A 6882-nucleotide genomic window follows, 5' to 3' on the forward strand; every position below is an offset into this window, starting at 1 on the left:
TGCCCAGATTGGGGTTGGGGGGTGCCTCTGTGGGCATCTTAAAGAGAAACCAGAAATAGAGCTTCCCCTGCACCTGCCCGGGAGCTGCAGCCCTCCTGTGCTGGGAGGAGCTCCATGTCCCTGGCCACATGCGAACCTCAGAAGGGGCTCAGATTGTTCCCTGCTGGGTCCAGCTGGCCTCCTGGGGCCTTTGTTTTTAGGGAGGGGTTGGGGGAGGGCTCAAGGATGCTGACGGTCACGGCCACGCCCGAGGCTGGGCTGGCAGCAGGCAGAGGTGGGGACCCTCCCCTCCTCTCCCAGGCCGGCCAGCTGGGGCCCAGCTGGGCTGCTTGTTTACGTGGGGAGGCCGGGGGAGGCCAGTCCAGGCAAGTTCCAAGTGTAATTGCATCTGGACTCTTAAAAGGAATTGTGTGAAGTGGGCAGCGGCTCTGAAGTCCACCGCCTTATTTGGTATGGAAATCTGTTTCTTTCAAAACTAATGAGAGGTGCTTGTAAATGGGAAAGCCGTTCTTTGCTTGGGTTTGCTGCGTCCCATTGCCACCCACTGTCCTCTGGCCTGGAGGCCAGGCTTCTGCAGGGACATGGCTCCCATGGCTGCCTCCGATCTTGGGTGACCCTGGGACTCGGTTCCTCATCTGTCAGGTGGGAAGAATAATGACTCTCGGAGTAGCAGTGAGAAAGGAATCATGTCCCGGGTAAGAAAGCTCTTTGTGACCCCAGAAACACTGTGTCATTCATTCCCTCTCTCCCCTCACAAGGCTTAGGGTGACTTGGAGGGGGCCGGCCCAGGGTTGGCCCCGTGAGACACTGTCCCTGTACTTCCAACCCTCATGTTCTGTCCTCATGCCCTGAACAGCCACCACCCTGCCGTCAGTGGCCCTCCTCCACCCCTCCCAGGAGAAGGGAAGTTTATTTTTAGTGGTCCAGTGCCGTGGGCCTCACAGGTGGACTCTGGTCTCATCCCCCCCCAGGCCCCCTACAAGGGTGCAGGCCAGGACCCTCCTCTGCTGGGCCCTCCTGTGGCCCCTCGTGGCCCAGCTGCTCCGAGTCGGACCCTCCGAGCCAGCAGGGAGGGCGCAGAGCCTCCCAGGCAGACCCGCACACACTGCAGAGCGCCTGCCGGGTACCGGGCACTGTGCTCTGGGCTGATGAACAGGCAGATGAGGTCTCTGCCCTCCCGGAGCTGCCATCAAGCTGGGAGGCGGACCAGAATCAGATGACCCAGACATATGTAAAACTACAGCTGAACAGAAGGCACCAGCATGCCAGGGAGATCAGGACGGCTTCCTGGAGGAGGTGATGAGGGGGCCTGTGGGGAAAGTTGGGCAGGAGCAACTCAGGTGAGAAGGGTAAGGAAGACATCCCCAGCAGAGGAAACTGCATGAGCAAAGGCCCTGAGGCAGGAGGTGTGCTTCACCAGTGAATGGGGGCTGGATGAGGCCTGGGGGAGGCAGAGAGGGCAGAGACCTGGATGAGGCCCCCAAGTGGGCAGCTCTGACTGGCCCTTCCTGGCCCAGAATCTCGCCCTCTGTGTCCTGTTCTCACCTCTCTGTCGACCTTTGTCCGCTCTGCTCAGGGGACAAGTGCAGTGAGGATGATGACAATTACATCTGCCTGTTGCTGTGTCCTCTGAGCCAGGGCTGCATAAATGGGATCGTTTCATCCTCACAACGTCGCCCATTTTACACCTTCATTCAACACACATTTACCGGGACTTCCCTGGTGGTCCAGTGGTTAAGACTCCGTGCTCCCAATGCAGTGGGCATGGGTTTGATCCCAGGTCGGGGAACGAAGATCCCGCTGCTCGGTGTGGTCAAAAAAAAAAAAAAAAAAAAAGTGTACAATTCAATGGTTTGAGTGTATTCAGAGAGTTGTGCAACCATGACCACCATCTAATTTTAGAATGTTGCTTTCACCCCCTAAAAGAACCCCATACTTATTGGCAGCCTCCGCAGCCCCTGGTCACTACTCATCTAATTTCTGTCTCTACGGATTTACCTGTTCCGGACATTTCATAGAAATGAAATCACACAGGTCTTCTGTGTCTTCATCCTTTCACTCAGCGTAAAGTTTTCAAGGTTCTTACATGTTGTGAATTCGCATATCAGCGCTGCATTCCTTTTCATGGTGATAGGCTGGTTCTCTAGGGTCCAAAACCCCTTTCTCTTCTGCTTGGCTAAGGTCCTCCAGGAGACAAGGCAAATGTGTACATGGTCTGGGTGTCCCAGGTTAATTCCTGAGGCCATTTGGTTTCAACCCTTGAGATTAAAAAGGTCTCTCCAAGGTCTAGCCTGTTCTCCTGAGGGGGAAGAGTGAGGAGGACACCTCCTCCAGCCAGGATGGAGCATCTGTGATGGAATGTGCATCTTAGGAATCTCTGCAGAAGCCTACATTCTCCTTTGTCCTGCATGTGGAAGACTATTCATTTATCCATCCATCCATCATCCATCCATCAATCCACCCATTATCCATCCATCCATAATCTGTCTTACATCCATCCATCCTTCATCCATCCATCCATCATGCATTTTACCTCCATCCTTTCATCCATCCATCCTTCCATCCATAATCCATCCAACATCCATTCATCCATCACCCATCCATCCATCCACCATCCATCCATCCGTCCGTCCATCCATCCGTCCATCTATCCATCCATTCTTACCTTCATTCAACACGTATTTACTGAACACCAACAACGTTGGGGCTGGGGAAAGAATTGTGGAGGAATCAGACATGAAGGAAGAGAAGAACGGGTGATAAATAGAAACAAATGAACACAAGAATTCCAACCGGAATCAGTGCAGTGAAGATAATGAACAGGTGTGGTGATAGAAAATTATGTGGTTGAAGAAGAGAGGGTGTGATGTAGGTGGAATAATGGCTCCCTAAAGATGTTGAAATCCCAGTCCCCAGATCCTGAGCCTATAGGAACTTATGTGGCAAAAGAGACTTTGCAGATGTGCTGAAGTTAAGGATCCTGAGAAGGAGAGATTATCCAGGGTTATCTGGGTGGGCCCTGTATAATTGCAATGGTCCTTACAAGAGGGAGGCAGGAGGGTCAGCGTGAGATGTGATGATGGAAGATGATCAGGAGATCAGTCAGGTGATGTGATGAGTGAAGAAAGAGGTTGGAGGGATGTGAAAAAGGGGCCATGGACCGAGGATGCGGTAACCTCTAGAAGCTGAAAAAGACAGGGAAATGGATTGTACCCTAGGGGCTCCAGCCCTGCCGACACCTTGAGTTTAGGCTTCTGATCTCTAGAACTACAAGAGAATAAATGTGTGGGGACTTCTCTGGGGCACTCCCACTGCACGGGGCATGTGTTTGATCCCTGGTCGGGGAACTAAGTTCCCACATGCATGCCACACTGCAGCCAAAAAAAAAAAAAAAAAAAAAAAAAAAAAAAGAAAAGAGAGAGAATAAATGTGTGTTGACTTAAGCCACCAAGCTTGTGGGCATCGGGTACAGCAGCAACAGAAAAACTAAGAGTGGTAGATAAGCCTTTTCAGCAAGGCCAGGCTGAAAGCTCTTTCTGCTTGAGCTGAGGCCTGAGGAAGGAGAGGAGAGGCTCCAGATACCCACTGAGTCCACAGGAATAGTCCAGGATAAAAAACAGCAGGTGTAAAGGCCCTGAGGTAGGAAAGGATTTGGTGTGTTAGAAGAACAGAAAGGGGGACTTCCCTGGTGGTGCAGTGGTTGAGAATCCACCTGCCAATGCAGGGGACACGGATTCAATCCCTGATCTGGGAGGATCTCACATGCCGTGGAGCAACTAAGCCCGTACGCCACAGCTACTGAGCCTGTGCTCTGCAACCCGTGAGCCACAACTACTGAGCCCACGCCACAACTACTGAAGCCCGGGCGCTCTAGGGCCTGCATGCCGCAACTACTGAGCCCGCGTGCTGCAACTTCTGAGGCCTGCATGCCTAGAGCCCGTGCTCCACAACAAGAGAAGCCACCGCAATGAGAAGCCCGCGCACCATGATGAAGAGTAGCCCCCGCTCGCTGCAACTAGAGAAAGCCTGCGCACAGCAATGAAGACCCAATGCAGCCAAAAAATAAATGTTTAAAAAAAAGAACAGAAAGGGAGGTAGGAGGGCAGTAATGGGAGGGTGTGTGTGATGAGGCTGGGGAGGTGGGCGGGGCCTCCAGCCCCTGCAAGCCCAGGGGCAGAGCCATCTCCTGGCGCCCGAGACGGGATGTCCCAGCAGCAGGGCCTTGGCTGGTTTCCCATCTTCCTAGTTTGAGGCTCTCTGTCCAGCTTCCAATTCCTCACTTTCCTGCTGCTCAGACATTTTCCAGCCGTGTCCACTTCTCTCCCTCCCCATGGCCACTATGCTGGTGCGGGCCCGTTGTACCTCCCACCTGGACTCCTGGCTGCACCACGACCACTGCACTGTCCCTCTGTGCATTCTGCTCACTCATCAGACTCCTTAATGTGGGTCACTCAGCCAGTAGGGACCGCCAGCATCGTTGCCCCGCCGCCCTGCCCACCTTAAACTCCTCGGTCAGCCTTGACACCAGCTGTGGTCCGTCCCTGCTCCCTTCCCTCCACGTCTGCATCCTGGGACCAAATCCCAGTTATCACATCATTTGACCCGTGACCATTTCAGCATGAGATTGAAAAATAAGGAAACTTTTCAAAGGCCACATTTTCATTTTAGAAGTCCAACATGATCACTTCTAAAAGTCATGAACGATAATTCCTTAAAATCAACAAATATGCAGTGTCCATATTCATTTATTTATTGGTTTATTTACAGGATTGTGTGTGTGAATCAGGATCCAACTAGATGCACTGGTTGATATGCTTCTTTTCCCCTATTTTCAACTATAGGTTCCCCTGCAGCATCTCTCTCTGTCTCTGTCTCTGTCTCTCTCTCTCTGAGTTGGATCAGGAAACAGACACACCACACTATCAGGGAAATAAGGGGTTTCATACAGGAATGTGGGTGGGGCTGGGCCATGGAATTCTGGAAGACTGGAACCAGAGGATGGGAGAAGCAGTCACTAGCCTTCAGGATACTGGTCACTCACCCACTGGTGCCGGGGCAGAAGCTGGGGAAGTGCTGACCCAGTATCACTCAGAGAGGACATGGTGCAGCGGAAGACACTCCAGCCCAGCCCACTCCCCACCCCTTTAACTATTCTTAACTTCTTGGGGGGCTGCAAGTCATTTATGTGGGAGATGATCCCAGAAAGCACTACACAAAGATGGAGAAGTGAGGCAGAGAAGGAAGAAAACCCTGAGAGTTCACTCCTGCCTGGCTTTGAGAGGTCTGGTCCTCCGTCAGCTCACCAGCGCCCCAGCCTCCATCAGTGTGCTGTTGTGACAATTGCAAGACATAGGCAGGTACCCCAGGGAGGGTGGCTTGAGCGGGAGGAGACAGGCTGAGTCCAGTAGTTGGGGGGAGACTGGTGTAAACCCACTCCTGATCTGGGGGGACAGGAGGGAGGTAGGCAAGGGATGATGTTGCACTAGGCTCTGTGTTTCCACTGGGCCTGCCGTTGGTGCATGTGGACACATAAGATAAAAATATGCCTTGGAGGATTGGTTCAAGATGGCAGAGAAGAAGGACGTGCGCTCCCTCCCTCTTGCGAGAGCACCAGAATCACAACTGACTGCTGAACAATCATTGACAGGAAGACACTGGAACTCACCAGAAAAGATATCCCACATCCGAAGACAAAGGAGAAGCCACAATGAGACAGTAGGAGGGGCGCAATCACAATAAAATCAATCCCATAACTGCTGGGTGGGTGACTCACAAACTGGAGAACACTTATACCACAGAAGTCCACCCACTGGAGGGAAGGTTCTGAGCCCCACGTCAGGCTTGCCAACCTGGGGGTCCGGCAACGGGAGGAGGAATTCCTAGAGAATCAGACTTTGAAGGCTAGCGAGATGTGACTGCAGGACTTCAACTGGACTGGGGGAAACAGAGACTCCACTCTTGGAGGGCACACACAAAGTAGTGTGCGCATCGGGACTCGGGAAGGAGCAGTGACCCCATAGGAGACTGAACCAGACCTACCTGCTGGTGTTGGAGGGTCTCCTGCAGAGGGGGGTGGGGTGGCTGTGTCTCACCGTGAGGACAAGGACACTGGCAGCAGAAGTTCTGAGAAGTACTCCTTGGCATGAGCCCTCTCAGAGTCCTCCATTAGCCCCACCAAAGAGCTGGGCAGGCTCCAGTGCTGAGTCGCCTCAGGACAAACAACCAGCAGGGAGGGAACCCAGCCCCACCCATCATCAGACAAGCAGATTAAGGTTTTACTGAGCTCTGCCCACCAGAGCAACACCCAGCTCTACCAACCACAAGTCCCTCCCATCCGGAAACTTGCACAAGCCTCTTAGATAGCCTCATCCACCAGAGGGCAGACAGCAGAAGCAAGAAGAACCACAATCCTGCAGCCTGTGGAACAAAAACCACATTCACAGAAAGATAGACAAGATGAAAAGGCAGAGAGCTATGTACCAGATGAAGGAACAAGATAAAACCCTAGAAAAACAACTAAATGAAGTGGAGATAGGCAACCTTCCAGAAAAAGAATTCAGAATAATGATAGTGAAGATGATCCAGAACCTCGGAAAAAGAATGGAGGCAAAGATCGAGGAGATGCAAGAAATGTTTAACAAAGACCTAGAAGAATTAAAGAACAAACAAACAGAGATGAACAATACAATAACTGAAATGAAAAATACACTAGAAGGAATCAATAGCAGAATAACTGAGGCAGAAGAACGGATAAGTGACCTGGAAGACAGAATGGTGGAATTCACTGCTGCGGAACAGAATAAAGAAAAAAGAATGAAAAGAAATGAAGACAGTCTAAGAGACCTCTGGGACAACATTAAATGCAAAAACATTCACATTATA

At 51.9% G+C, this 6882-nt stretch overlaps 1 long non-coding RNA gene across 1 annotated transcript; it reads right to left on the reverse strand.

The window, feature by feature from the left end:
* Positions 1-1758: 1758 nt before the first annotated feature.
* Positions 1759-6087, reverse strand: LOC113611351 (uncharacterized). Its single transcript, XR_003429414.1, has 3 exons — positions 6040-6087; positions 1999-2348; positions 1759-1803 (listed from the first exon to the last, which is right to left on the reverse strand). It is a non-coding gene; the product is annotated as an uncharacterized LOC113611351 (long non-coding RNA).
* Positions 6088-6882: the final 795 nt, after the last annotated feature.

The sequence above is a fragment of the Aethalodelphis obliquidens genome, unplaced genomic scaffold, assembly GCF_003676395.1.
Source record: "Aethalodelphis obliquidens isolate GAN/ISIS:26980383/991018 unplaced genomic scaffold, ASM367639v1 scaffold69, whole genome shotgun sequence".
Classification (NCBI taxonomy): Eukaryota; Metazoa; Chordata; class Mammalia; order Artiodactyla; family Delphinidae; genus Aethalodelphis; species Aethalodelphis obliquidens.